We start from the raw sequence: 13,651 nt of genomic DNA on the forward strand, positions 1-13,651 counted from the left end.
CTTTGGGGGGGTTTGTGTAATCACCCCAAGGAACACGCACAACATGAGGGCGTTGAGAGCCCAGGAATCCTGGGATTTACCTTGGCCCCTGGGTGAGGGGAAGGAGGCCTCAAAGGAATAGGTGAGGCCAAGAGCCCGGAGCCTGGGATGGGGCATTCCCAGAAAGGGCCTGAGGGGACCTGCTGGAGCCACGCTTCTGACCAGGCCCTGCTGTGGCCTAGAGGCAGGGGGCTGCCTGGAGTGACCTCTACCTCGGACTCCAGAAAGGAAGAAGGGAGTAGGGGGATCACGGCCAGGGGACCTCCGTGAGCAGCCCCCAATAGGAGCCTCAGGGGGCACTGGTTGGGAGGCAGGACTACACCCCTCCACTCACTCAAAGGAGTCTGGCCTGGCTTCTTTGCTCCTTGCGGAGCGGGGCCCTGGGTGGCTGTCCTTTCACGGAGAAAGCCTTCATTCCCCTCAGAGCTTTGGCCTGAGTTTTAAAATTCAAGGCTTTGGCCTGAGTCCCAGGGAGGATCCTGAAGCTGGAGGAAAAGTTACACTTGCTGATACACAGGTCTGTCCAGGCTCTCTGCAGGGGTGGCAGGATGGGGTGCTCTTTGCCTCCTTCACTGTTTTCTTTTCTACCCCGGCTCCCAGCCAGTCCTCCCAGCCTTCGTGCAGACGAGCCTTTGTGCAGGGCAGCAAAAAGGAAGCATCGCAGCATCCTGGCACACTCCGTCTGTCACACAAAGGGCAGGGGTACCACTAGAGAGTTCTGTTTGCTGGGAGCAGGTTCACTGCAAAGAGCTCAAGGGAGCTAGAGTCCTGTCCAGTCCTGGTGTGGCACGCCCGCCGGGCTCAGACCCTGACCCCAACCACCCAGGACAGGGACCCTGGGCTTGGACAAGAGGGAGGAGATTCCATGGGAAGGAAAGTCCTAGAGGTCTCCTGCAAAAGTCAGGTCCAGTGGGGGACAAAAAAAAACAAAACAAAACAGAAACCACTCTAGGTATTTTGAACAGGGGAAATTTAATACGGGGGATTGATTCCACGGGAGAGGAAAGAGCTGAAAAGCCCTACAGCAAATGGGAAGGCAGTCTAGCTAGGGCACGAGGTACTACCACTCCAGGCCGGAGCAGCACAGGGAGGAGATGATGATTCCGCCCAGGGGTGGCTGAATCATGGCGGGGATCGCCGTGGGGCTGAGCCACAGGAGAATGGGTGGTTCTGCGGGAGCTGAAGACAAGGAGGCAGCAGTCAGCGCTGGAACCCTGGCTTCCCCCACCCTCCAGTCCCGTCCCAGCATTTCCCATTGGCCCGGCCTCGCAAGAAGCCAGTTGGCAAAGGAGCCTGGGAAAAGCAGGCTGCAGGAGATGGGCAGTCGCGAGCGAGCGCAGACGGACAATGCCCAGTACTTCCCCATGTTGCACTCTGCAGGGGCTGGGAACTCGGGAAAAGCAAAGACATAATTGGCACCGTCCCCGAGACTGGGGATATGACTAAGTTTTGATTAAGAGTTCGATGGGCTTCGTGCGCGCACACACACGCACATGTACACACACCTGCCCCGGGCCGCATGCCCCTTGAACGTTGGATTCACGCTGTCCCCACCAGAGCCCAATGAACTCAGGACAAGGCCCTCACACCAAAGTCGAGGACACTGAGGCTTTCAGAAGGGAAGTGGCTTCTCTCGGGCACCACGGCTGGAAAACGGCCGAGCCAGGGCTCACACCCACGTCAGTGTGACTCCAGGGACCCAGGGCCTAAGAGGAAAGTGGTAAGTCGGCCGTCCGGTGCTATTGTTGGGAGCAGATGCTGACAGACAACCAGCCCGGGTTGGAGGCACTGGGTAAAATTCTCAGGAGGAGAGAGGCGTTGAACTGGGTGAGATGGGCTGGGGAGAGAGCCACGGATGGCTGATTGGGGAGCATCGCGTGAGTGGCAAAGAGCAGGACTTGGGGACCCAACAGCCTGGGTCAGATCTGCCCTGCCACATACCAGTTGTGTGACTGGATCTCTGTGCCTCGGTTTCCTCATCGGTAAAATGGGCATAATACTGATAGTCCCTGCTTCACGGGGCTGTGTGAGAACTGAAAGTTGGAGAAGTGTTTGCTCCTATTATGTGTGATTCTTATTTCTGTTTTATAGGTGAGGAAATTGAGGCTCTGAGAGGTAAATCAGATGGCACCACTAGGAAGTAGAATATGACTCAAGTCTGTGCTGAGTCTGTGTCACCCTCTCCCACCCCTTCCTTCCCTGCCTGGTCCCCCAGACTGCTTGCTCACCCCCTGTGAGCACAACCCATCCCCGCCGTGATGTGAAGTGCCCTTCTCCTCGTGTCTCCCTCTGATCAGTCACCTCCTCCCGTTGGCCTCCAGGCTTGGAGGTGCCACCAGCTTCCTGCTGTCGCTCATCTGTGGGTAGCAGCACTATCCCCCCACTGGGTTTCTTCTAACCTTCTTGCCAGTCCCTGTATTGACTTCCTTCTGTTAGAAACCTAGTGTTTCAAGAGCGCCTGGATGGTTCAGTCGGTTAAGCGTCTGACTTCGGCTCAGGTCATGATCTCACGGGTCGTGAGTTCGAGTCCTGCTTCGGGCTCTGTGCTGACAGCTCGGAGCCTGGAGCCTGCTTCGGATTCTGTGTCTCCCTCTCTCCCTGCCCCTCCCCTGCTCACGCTCTGTCTCTCAAAAGTAAATAAATGTTGAAGATAATTTAGAAACCGAGTGTTTTGGTTTTCCTGCAGAGACCCTGCCTGGTACAGTAGTCGCTGTTTGTTGCAGTTTCCTTGGACCAGGGACGCTTCCAGGTGCCTTTCAGAGGCTAATGTCCAGGTTAGGGACCCTCACCACTTGACGGAAGAGGAAGCAGGGCAAAGGAGAGAGGAAGCCGTGTGCCTGCGGTCACGAAGCTAGTGAGAGGCAGGACCGGGGCCCCGAGTCAGGAGGTTGAGATCCAGAGCCCACGGCCTGCCCACCTCCCCGCCTGCCAGTGGCCACCCTAACTGCTAGGTGACTGCCTAGGTCACCTCTGTGACCTCCCTGTCTGGCTGCTCTGCCCCACGCCAGCCCTCAGAGACGCGACTGTGGATGGTATCTCTGCACGTCCTCTCCCGCTAAAGACCACCAGGGTCTGCAGGTGATTTCACGTCCTTCACGTTCGGTGGCCTCCTAGCTCTCCCTCCTCGTGGTGGCACCCCTTCCTGCCAGGCTCTTCTCCCCGCCCCGTGCCACTCCCGGAAGGCCCCTCCAGGCCAGGACCCTCGATGACTCACCCACGCAGGGCTTTCACTTCCTCCTCGGATGAGGCTCTTGACCTGCTGCAGCTGCAGAAAGGAGGTGCCTCCTTGGAGGCTTGAAGGCCAGGAGGACGAGTCGTGGGCCCTGTTGAGAGCTCGGGGCCCAGGCCTGAGGGGCTGGAGGGCTGTCTCCGCAGAGGGCAAGGTGGCAGGAGGGCTCCTGGGGCTCCCTGTCTGGCACTGGGCTGGGCGAACTCTCTCCAAATGACCAGTCTTCTACACAGGCTGGCACACAGGGAGATTGGTCTAAGAACGTTTAAGCTGGAATTACGCCTCTCATCCTTACTGATGGCATTCAGTATACCCATAAACAGAAAGCCCAGTACCGTAGGGAAGCCTTGGAAATACTTCTGGGATCTCTTCACACAGTTTACCGAAAGTGTTTACACAGAAATACTTCCTCATTGCAACCTGGCTTCCTCTCTCCCTTTAAAGCACTCTCTAACTCCCAGCTGCTCCAAGGAGTGGGGAAGGGCAAGGCTGAAAAGTAAGCCTCCTCGGTGCAGGTGCATTATACAACTTCCGGGGCCCCCATTCCTATCCTGGTTAAATGACCCTGCTGTGGAGTCAGACCTCCATTACACTCCTGGTCATTTTCTGACCGTGTGACCTTAAGGAAGATGGTCATCTTCTCTGAGCCTTGGTTTACTCATCTGTAAAATGAAGCTATTGATAACAACTACAGCATCGTGTTTCTGTGAGAATTCGATGAGCTCAGCCAGGCAGGGCACCCGGCACATTGTCAACATTGAAACGCTCGGTAAATGCCAGCTGTCACAATAAATACTCCTGTTTACGATGAGGGTCTACGGGCGCCTGATCCGGTCTGTGCTCGCGTGTTTGGGCCTGTGTCTGTCTACGGGGTGGTCAGGGAAGGCTTCCCAGAAGAGGTGACACTGGCCTTGTGTCTTACAGGAGAAAGTAGGGGAAAGGGTAAGGCCAGACGCCATTAGAGTGTGGGGAGTGCGTTGGGGCAGGAGAAGGGACCGGGCCAAGAGTGGCCTGGAGGGGAGGCCTGAGCTCCTGGGGCCTCCACGCTGCAGCCTGGCTGGAACCGACTGTTGGATCTGGGTGGGTGGGGGCTGCCCCAGCTCAGTCTCTGAAATGCTGGCAGCTCTCACCCTTCTGCCCCCTCCCGTTTCTGGGCCTCCACTTCCTTCCCCTGCACAGACCACAGAGGCGTTTCAGAGGAAGCTGCTACTTATTTTAGCAGTGATCCCTGGACACCCCCACCCGCAGCTGCCCCTGCCCCTCTGGGCCCCTGAAGAGGCACCAGGCTATTCTTCTGAGTCACAGCCCAAAGCACTTATGGGTGAGGGTCAGGTCCCACCCCTTCCCCGCTGCAAACTGGGCACTGGAAGACATGGGTTCAAGCCCCGCTCTGACGCTAACTTACTGGACGATGTCCCGGCCCCTTTATCTTCCAAGCCCCAGGTCCCCAACGGGGCTCTGGGACCTGCGGCGGGGTGGGCACTGACTTCTGGGCAGAAAGGGGGGTGGGGCTGGATATGCCCTGGAAGAAGCAGAGAGAGGGTCTCAGGCAGGTCAGGTTTGGGGAGCCAGAGCTTATATTTTGGGGGTCTGTCTTTAAGAAAAACAGAATCACAGGGGCGCCTGGGTGGCTCAGTTAAGTCTCCGACCTCGGCTCAGGTCATGATCTCACGGCTCGTGGGTTCAAGCCCCGCCGTTGGGGTCTGTGCTGACAGCTCAGAGCCTGGAGCCTGCTTTGGATTCTGTGCGTGTGTGTGTCTCTCTTTCTCTCTGCCCTTCTTTGCTCAGATTCTGTCTCTCTCTCTTTAATTTACATAAACATCAAAAAATTAAAAAAGAAAGAAAAACAGAATCACAAACACAGATTTGCTTATGAAAGTGAATTTCTATTTAGTGAGGAGGAGCCCCGAAGTTGTTTTTTTTTTTTTTTCAGCGTCCTGCAAATCTGCCTTTGGAAAGGCTCCTCCAAATCCTCAGGAGACAGTGGGGAGGGAAACTGAGGCAGAGAGAGAGGACGTCACAAGCTCTGCACAGCCACACAGCTGGGGAGTGGAAGGCTAGCCTTTGAACACAGATTTGTCAAAAATCAATACCCACATTTTACCCCCTACCCTCAGCAGCCCCTTGTAGCGCCACTGAGGTGAGGAAGGCATTAGGGAGGAAGGATGAGAGACTGACAGACTGACAGCCAGGGCAGGGCAGTGCTGGAGAGAACACAGGACTGTGGTCAAAGAGACTCTGACCCAAGTCCCAGCTCTGCCCCTTTCTAGCCATGTGACCTTTCTGGAGTCTCTGTGTCCTCATGTGTAAAATGGGGTGACGGAAGAGCAGTTGTGGGTCCTGCGCAAGGCAGTTCTATTTCTGTCTTCACCTGGATCTCGTAAGTTCAGCCTGAACCACACTGATAATGCCAATGCCTAAAGCTTGTCTAGCGCTTACTTTGTACCAGACGTGGCTCTGAATACAGCTACTGAACTTCACAACAGCATGATGAGGTAGGTGCCGTGATCACTCCCATGTTCCAGATGAGGAAACTGAGGCCCTGAATCCATACCAGGCTCTGGGCTGGGCGCCAGGCATGCAGTTGTGACACGGGGATGGTCTTTGTTCCTCAGGACCCCAGAACTCCAGAAGGATGCTGGTAAGTGTAACATTTGGGATCTAAGGGAAGTCTCGAGGGAGCAGAAGGGAAGGAGACCTTCCTTGGGACCGGAGGGTTCGTACAGGACCTGGCATTTGAGCAGAGCCCTATGGATTCCTAAAGGAGTTTTCCACATTGATCATAGTGGGGGGGCATTGCGGGCAGAGGGAACAGCACATGCAAAGTCAAGAGGCAGAAGGATGTTGGTGGGGAGGGGACAGGAAGCAGGAGCTTGTGGATCTGGGGGGAGTTTGTGGGCCAGGAGCAGTACGGAGGAGGCTGAAGAATTAGCTCCCTGGTTTCTGGTTTTCTTCTTGGGTTCCAGCCCCCGAGCGGCAGCTTCAGTCCTGCGGGACAAGTGTCTGCGAGGGGCAGCCCTGTGTGTGTGCAGGGCAAGTGTAGGACATAGAGTCTCAGTCGGGGGGCAGTCCCTGACATCAGTCTTTGGGTTGGGAAAGCCCGTGGCAATGACCCTTTGCTGCCTTCCCTCCTGTTCTTCTAGCTTTGACAATTCAGAAGCCTTCACCGGTGAAATGAAGCAGGAGAAGATGTGGTCCTTAGGGTCACCCCACTGACCAGCTCCTCTCTCCCCAGCTCCCTGACCCCTTGTCCACCCTCACGTCCAGCCATGAGTCCACACGTGCAATGTTTACCCGGAGCAGATGCTGTTCGTGCATTGCCCCTATTCCCTCGTTCTGAGGTCCCCTGCTCCGTAATGACTGTCCCCACTGCAAAGGGGGATACCCCCTATCCCGTCCCCAGCCGTCACGTCTCCACTTCCCTGCCTGGAACTTTCTCTGGCACCGCAGGAACCAACTTCCCACAGGGTACCCAGAAACGCCAGGGCCGGAATGTCCACGGGGGCAGCCTTGACCCAGTGATGGATGGTGGCCAGTGACCAAACATTCCAGCCTACCGGTCACTGGGTAGGACGCCTCTAGGCACACTGCTCACAGTCGCTCAGTGGACCCCCAGGGGGGCCGAGCCCCAGGTGCCCACTGGGTAGCCTGCTCCCTTTTCCCCCTTATTGGCTTTCCCCTCTTCCCCGTCACACTTTCCCACTCACCCCTCCTTCCCTAGATTAGCGCCTCCCGGAGAAGCCACATGCTCCCATCGTCTGCCCCATGTCCCCCCACCCCGCTCACCTGCTCTCGCGCTTGTCCAGACAGCAAATATGCACGGTACCCACTCTGCCGGACCCTCGTGAGATAAGGGAGGCACAGCCCTGCCCTTGAGAGCCCGCTAACTTGCGTAGATGGACACGGGCTCCTGGGGGCCACGACCTGTCCGCCAGGTGGGCTGGGACAAGAGGAGGGTAAGTGCTGAGCTAAGCCACTTCCTCATCCAGTCATGGGTCCCCACCCTTGGCTCTCTCCTGTGTGTAACTTTCCAAGGAAGCTTCCGGCAGCCTGGGCTGTGCGCGGCAGGCAGGCAGGAAGAACAATAGTTAACATTTGTGCTCGCCTCACTCGAACTGCTTCACACATATTAAGCCCATTCATCTTCCCATCCGCCCTGGGACGGATACTCTTAATCTGAACTCCATTTTGCAGATGGGGAAAGTGAGGGACCAAGAGGCTCCCCCGAAGTGGTACAGGTAAGAAGTAGAGATTTTGGTCCAGGCAGCATGACCTCGAGAGCCTGTGGTTCGGCTTCTGTGCTCTACTTTTTGCGGAAGGAGGGAAGGCAGGACGGGTGTCGGTTTGATGCAGAAGGGAGGATTCAAATGCACGTGAGGGCCTGGGCAGAGAAGGCAGGTCAGCACCCCCCAAAAATGCCTGGACCCCCCCCACTTCCACACCAGTGTGCTTTAGCATGAATGCCACGTACACGCAAAGACAAGTCTACACAAAAGTGTGTGTTTCGCTAAATGCCGCCGTACGTAGCCACCCAAGTGTGTAAATACGTGCACGCCCTCCGTACCCAGGGGCTTGTTCACACACACGTGCATGCATCTGGGCATCCAGAGGCCACCACACACACACACACACGCACACACACACACACACACACACACACACAGGTTTGCACGTGTGCACAGGCATCGGCACGCGTGCACATCCACACACATCGGTACACGCGAATACAAATTAGCGGTCGCTTCGAATTCTTTGCTTAAAGAAAACTTGTGACTGTATTAAAAATGTAGGACACATTGGCCAAATAATTAAAGCGAGGAGCGAGGCAGTGGGACTTCTCACCACTCTCTCGGGGCCGCCTGTGCTGGGCTGTGCTCAGCGTGGCTTCGTCCTATATATTTGAGGAAGAGGCACTTTATTACAGTAATTTATCACCCCCATAAATGTGGCTCCTCTGTAACGCGGAATAATTTGGGAAGAAATATGTGTTAAAAATTAAAAATGCAGTCGGCATGCGCCCCGGCGGGTCTGCAGGGAGACATCGCCGCACCTCCGGTAACTGCCCGTGTAGCTCTAATACCTACAACTTCCATTATTTAAAGTGTGATTATATTTTTCCTGCTTGGAGCTTTGTCAGCTATAAATAAAAGATAAGGGTGAATTGTTGCGGGGCCTAGTAAGCACTTCCATTATTGGTACTTAAGGGGGCTTGGGGATGGAGGGAGCGGGCAGGGGGTGGGGAAGGATGGGAGGCCACCTGGGGGGTACCGCCTGGGTCTGGAAGGCGAGTTGTGGGCATGGGTGGGCCCAGTCCTTTCTCTGGTTGAGTTTTCCACTGGGTCCAGAGCAACGTGACCCCACGAACCTGGGTTCTGTTGTCCACCGTGGACCGCGGCGAAAGCCACCCACAGAGGTTGCCGCCTGCTGTGGCTCCCTACGTGCCGACCCGCTCCTGTTCTCCCCAGGGACCCCACGACCATGGGACACCCAAGGGAGAAGGATGTCACCCATTTGAAGAGAAAGGGATTCATCCACTTGAACGTGTTTGTTTTTTCACAACCAAGAGTTGTTGCTTTGAAGTGAGTCCAGACCGTGGCTGTGAGAGAAAAAGGATTCACAAGAGAGTGTACGTGTGGGGGGTGCCTTTATTAGCCAAAGCAGGTCCTTGGCCTCTGAGCCAGAGAGCTGTTCTAATTAAACAGAGAGTAACACGCCTCTAAGAACAATCAGATGGGAAAACAAATGTGTTTGTTTTGTCACAAGGAGAAAAGGAGCAAAATAAAGCTAAATGAAAAAGAAAAAAACTGGAAATCATCTCTTTGTCCCGTTTCCCCAAGTCGTGCACGGTTCTCTAAAGTTTTCTCACTTCCCTGAGCCTCTGTTTGCTCGTCTGTAAATTGGGCATGACAGCACCCATCTCCAGGGTTATTGTGGCAATTAAATAAGATAACATCTGTACAGCATTGGGACTGGCTGTCGCCATACCCCAGTTAGAGCTCCAGCCGTCACACTCTTTGGTGTTTACCAAAACGATTTGAAAACTTCGGTCCGCACAAAACTTTATAGCAGCTTTATTCATGACGGCCCAAACCTGGAAGCAACCAAGATATCCATCAGTAAGGGAAACGGATAACCAAACTGTGGCCTAACCAGACAGCAGACTATTACTCGCAGATAAAAGGAAATGAGCTACAGGAATGGCACATTATTGTCTTATGGGTATGGAGTTTCATCTTGGGAAAGCGAAAACAGTTCTGGAGGCAGTGGGGAGGCTTGCACAACACTGTGACTGTGCTTACGGCCACTGACCCGTACACTTAAAAAGAGTTCAAATGGAAACGTTTAACACTACGTATGTATTTTTTTTTAATTTTAGCATTTATTTATTTTTGAGAGAGAGAGAGAGAGACAGAGCGTGAGTGGGGGAGGGGCAGAGAGAGAGGCAGACACAGAATCAGAAGCAGGCTCCAGGCTCCGAGCTGTCAGCACAGAGCCTGACGCCCCACGGACCACGAGATCGTGACCTGAGCTGAAGTTGGACACTCAACTGACTGAGCCACCTAGGCGCCCGTTATGTTATTTATATTTTACCACCAAAAAAAAAAAAAAGAAAAGAAAAGAAAAAGAAAAAAGAAATGGGCTGTCAGGCTATGAAAAGACCTGGAGGAATCTTAAATGCATGTTGCTAAATGGAAGAAGCCAGTCTGCAAAGGCTACATGCTATATGATTTCGGCTGTAGGACATTCTGGAAAAGGCAAATGGCGGAGACAGTTTGGGATGGGGAGGAGAGGGAGGGTTGAAGAGCCTAAGTTCAGAGGATTTGGGGGCAGTGTCACGGTACTGCATGATTCTGTAGTGATAGATGCACGTCATTACACATTTGCCCAAACCCGTAGGGTGCACAACACAAGGGGTGAGCCCCTACATAAACTACGGACTTCAGTTGATAATAATAATGCATTGATACTGGCTCATCAGTGGTGGCAAATGTACCACAGTGAGGTTAATATCAGGGGAAGCGGATGGGGGGATTATAGGAGAACTCTGTGTACTTCCTGCTCCGTCTTAAACCCCAAATGGCTCTGAAAATCGAAATCTAAATATTTAAAATTCAAATGAAAAATAGGGGTGCCCAGATGGCTCAGTCGCTTAGGTCTCCGACTCTTGATGTTGGCTCAGGTCATGATCTCGAAGACGTGAGATGGAGCCCCGGGTCCAGTTCCATGTTGGGCGCTTGGGATTCTCTCTCTCTCTCTCTCTCTCTCTCTTTCTACCCCTCCCCCACTCCTGCTTGCGTTCTCTCTCTCTCAAAATAAATAAATAAACTTAAAAGAATAAAATTCAAATAAAAAATAAAAACTTAGGATTAAGGGGCACCTGGGTGGCTCAGTTGTTTGAACATCAGACTTCGACTCGGGTCACGATCTCACAATTTGTGAGTTTGAGCCCCCCACATCGGGCTGAATGCTGTCAGCTCGGAGCCCGGAGCCTGCTTCGGATTCTGTGTCTCCCTCTCTCTCTGCCCCTCCCCTGCTCCCACTCGTGCTCTCTTTCTCTCAAAAATAAAATAGAACCTTAAAGCAAACAAGCAACAACAAAAAAAAACCCGAATACTTAAGATGAACCTTAAAGCTCTAAAAATTAATTTTAGTAATTGGACGGAAGTCATTTTCTCAGTTCTCGACACCACGGAAAGCAGCCTGGAAGCTATCTTAGCAATCATTCCGCCCGGTGACTTCCAAACGCTTTGTTTCTTTTTCCATCCCAACATTTAGAGGGCCCCCCAATACACTTACAAAGCCTACCATGACCAGAGCCCGTTGGATGGGAGCAGCAAACAGGTTTGGACTGGCTCAAGCCACATCCTGCCTGCTGGGGCTCCCTGACGGGTAACTGTCCACAAGCCCTCGAGTTGGCCTGCGTCAGCCAGGCCGGATCAGGGGAATTCGTCTGAGCTCCACAAACGGAAGCGGCTGATTCAGACCCTTTGGAGCTGGTCCTGGCTGGTTGCATTTGTCCTAAACCAGCTCAAACCACTTGCAATTGGCTGAAATTAGCCCCCAACCTAAAGCCAAGGGGTATGCCCCCAAAAGGAGCTCCAAAGGGAAGAGAAGCTGAGATTCCACTTGGGGTGATCAAAGGAGTCTGGGCGCAGGTCAGGCTGGATCAGACCTGTCGGGACTGATGAGCCCATTGCAGCTGAGGCTGGAGAAAGAGGCTCTGGCGGACACAGAGTTCCTCGCCTCCCTCCCCAGCCCCTGGAGCACCTCCCTGGGTGAGTGGCTCTGAGGAACAGAGGCCGGTTGGGTTGGGCTGGGGAGAAGATCAGGCAGGTGAGGAGGAGGAAGAGACTCTTCTGAGAAGATGGGGGGAGAGGAGGTGCAGTGGGGCCCAAGGGAAGGCTTTGTAAAGAAGCAAGACCCTGGAGCTGATCTGTGCGCGGATGGGCATGGACTGGCAGGGAGGGAGGTGCTGCTGATGGAAGGGAAAGAGAGATAATGAAGGGTTCCAGTCCTTGAAAAGGTGAGAAGCAACAGGACCGGGGGCACAAGTGGCAAGATCAGCCTCTGAGAGGAGAAGGGTCGCAGCCTTTAGGTGTCAGGAGGGAGGCAGCAAAGACCAAGGCAGATACAATAGGTCCACGGGATGGGGCGGGGGAGACTAGGGTGGCAGTCACATCTCGTGGCACCTGTTCTTTCAATGACATTTGGGACAAGGTCACCTACTGAGAGCGAGGTGGGTGGCAAGGGGGTGGCGAGTTTGAAAGGAGAGAAGATAGGGCATGGTCACCCCAGAGAAGCAAAACACAGGGGGCTCTGGGGGGCAGCTTGAAGGGCCCATTGGAGGTCTGTGGTCACGAATTTAGAGCGAAACCCAGCAGCTCGGGGTGTGATTTTCTCCTACAATATTCACTGACATGCAATAGCACAGGTCTCCAGAGTACCCAGTAATGCGATGGTTGGGCTGAATAAAACCAGAAATGCCAGGAGGGAACCACTGGACGGAACCAATGGCAAATGGCAAGGGAGCCAATCAAATGCATGGCAGTCCCCACAAGAATCCCAGAACCACGATAGGGGTGGTGCTTGAGCAGTGAGGCAAGTGTCGGTGTGGGGTGTTTATAGAGTGGGAAACTGAGGCCAGGCTAGAGAGGAGACTTATCCGAGGTCACACCGTTATCTGTGGCTGCGGAAGAAACTTCCGGTTTTTAATCACGTCTTACGTCATTCACTCGTTTAATCGCTAAATTCCCGTTGAATGCCAACTATGGGCTAGATGCTCTGCACACTGAGGCCAAAAGATCTGATTCCCACTCTCAAATGACTTACTGGATGTAAATATGAAATTAATTCATCATTTTCTTAATGTAGTACGTCTATCATTAAATAGGAACATGGACATTGTTAAACAAAACACAGCACCGTTATGGCTTGTGTGGAGCTTGATGTATAGTGACTTACTAGCAGGATGTTGGGCCAGGATCTTGGCTTCATATCTTTGTGTCTCAGTTTCCTCATCTGTAAAATGTGGATCTTAATAGTAGTCGCCCCACCAGTGGAGATGGAATGAGTTAATAGTATATAAAGGGCTTCAACATAGTATGCTCTCAGTAATGTAGCTATTTTTGCTCTGTGGTAATTTGAATGCACGTATATCCTAGATTCTCAAAAGACCTGTTGCGGCAGCCATTGTGGGTGTTGAACCCATATCCCCTGTGCACTCTCTTTTCCCAGACGTGGTGATGGTGTCCGACACAAGCCTGAGCCCTTCCTCTTGAACCCGGTGCAGAGTTGGTGAACGTGGGCCAGAGGCACTGAGTGGTTAACACCGCCAGGAGCACCCTTTAGCCAAGGGTGCGTGGGAATGGGACACCCTTGGGTGTGCCCCTTGGGTCAGACATTTCTTGGGCATGTTCTATTCTGCCAGTCCCCAGTGAGTCTGAGGCTCAGCTGCCCACAGTGGGCATCTGTTCATTAATACACACATTATCGGCCTTCCTTCTCTGTGTCCCTTCCGCATTCTTTACTGCTATTTCTGGGGATCATCTTTAATTTTTTTTTTAATGTTTATTCATTTTTGAGAGAAAGAGAGAGAGAGAGAGGGAGAGGCAGAGAGAGAGACACACACAGAACTTGAAGACAGCTCCAGGCTCCACACTGTCAGCACAGAGCTCGATGCGGGGCTCAAACCCACAAACCATGAGATCATGACCTGAGCCGAAGTCCGACGCTTGACTGACTAAGCCACCAAGGCTCCCCTGGGGATCAGCTTTAAAACAAGCTAGCTGCTTTCCTCCATCCTTGTCTCAGATCTGCTCCTGAGCTCAACCAAAGACAGTTGTGATACAAATGGTCCTAGGAAGTAGACTCTCGGGATGGGTC

The 13,651-nt window shown here is 53.5% G+C and overlaps 2 long non-coding RNA genes across 3 annotated transcripts; one reads left to right on the top strand and one right to left on the bottom strand.

The window, feature by feature from the left end:
• Positions 1–1,024: 1,024 nt before the first annotated feature.
• LOC125150686 (uncharacterized) lies at positions 1,025–3,904 on the bottom strand. The gene is made up of 3 exons (XR_007146438.1): positions 3,254–3,904; positions 1,545–1,745; positions 1,025–1,218 (listed from the first exon to the last, which is right to left on the bottom strand). It is a non-coding gene; the product is annotated as an uncharacterized LOC125150686 (long non-coding RNA).
• A 1,170-nt stretch (positions 3,905–5,074) lies between these two features.
• Positions 5,075–8,434, top strand: LOC125151004 (uncharacterized). 2 transcript variants are annotated; one of them, XR_007146573.1, is made up of 3 exons: positions 5,109–5,648; positions 5,794–5,909; positions 6,412–8,434. It is a non-coding gene; the product is annotated as an uncharacterized LOC125151004 (long non-coding RNA). The 2 variants fall into 2 exon arrangements; XR_007146572.1 differs by having other exon boundaries at positions 5,075–5,909.
• Positions 8,435–13,651: the final 5,217 nt, after the last annotated feature.

Source organism: Prionailurus viverrinus, chromosome D4, assembly GCF_022837055.1.
Source record: "Prionailurus viverrinus isolate Anna chromosome D4, UM_Priviv_1.0, whole genome shotgun sequence".
NCBI lineage: Eukaryota > Metazoa > Chordata > Mammalia > Carnivora > Felidae > Prionailurus > Prionailurus viverrinus.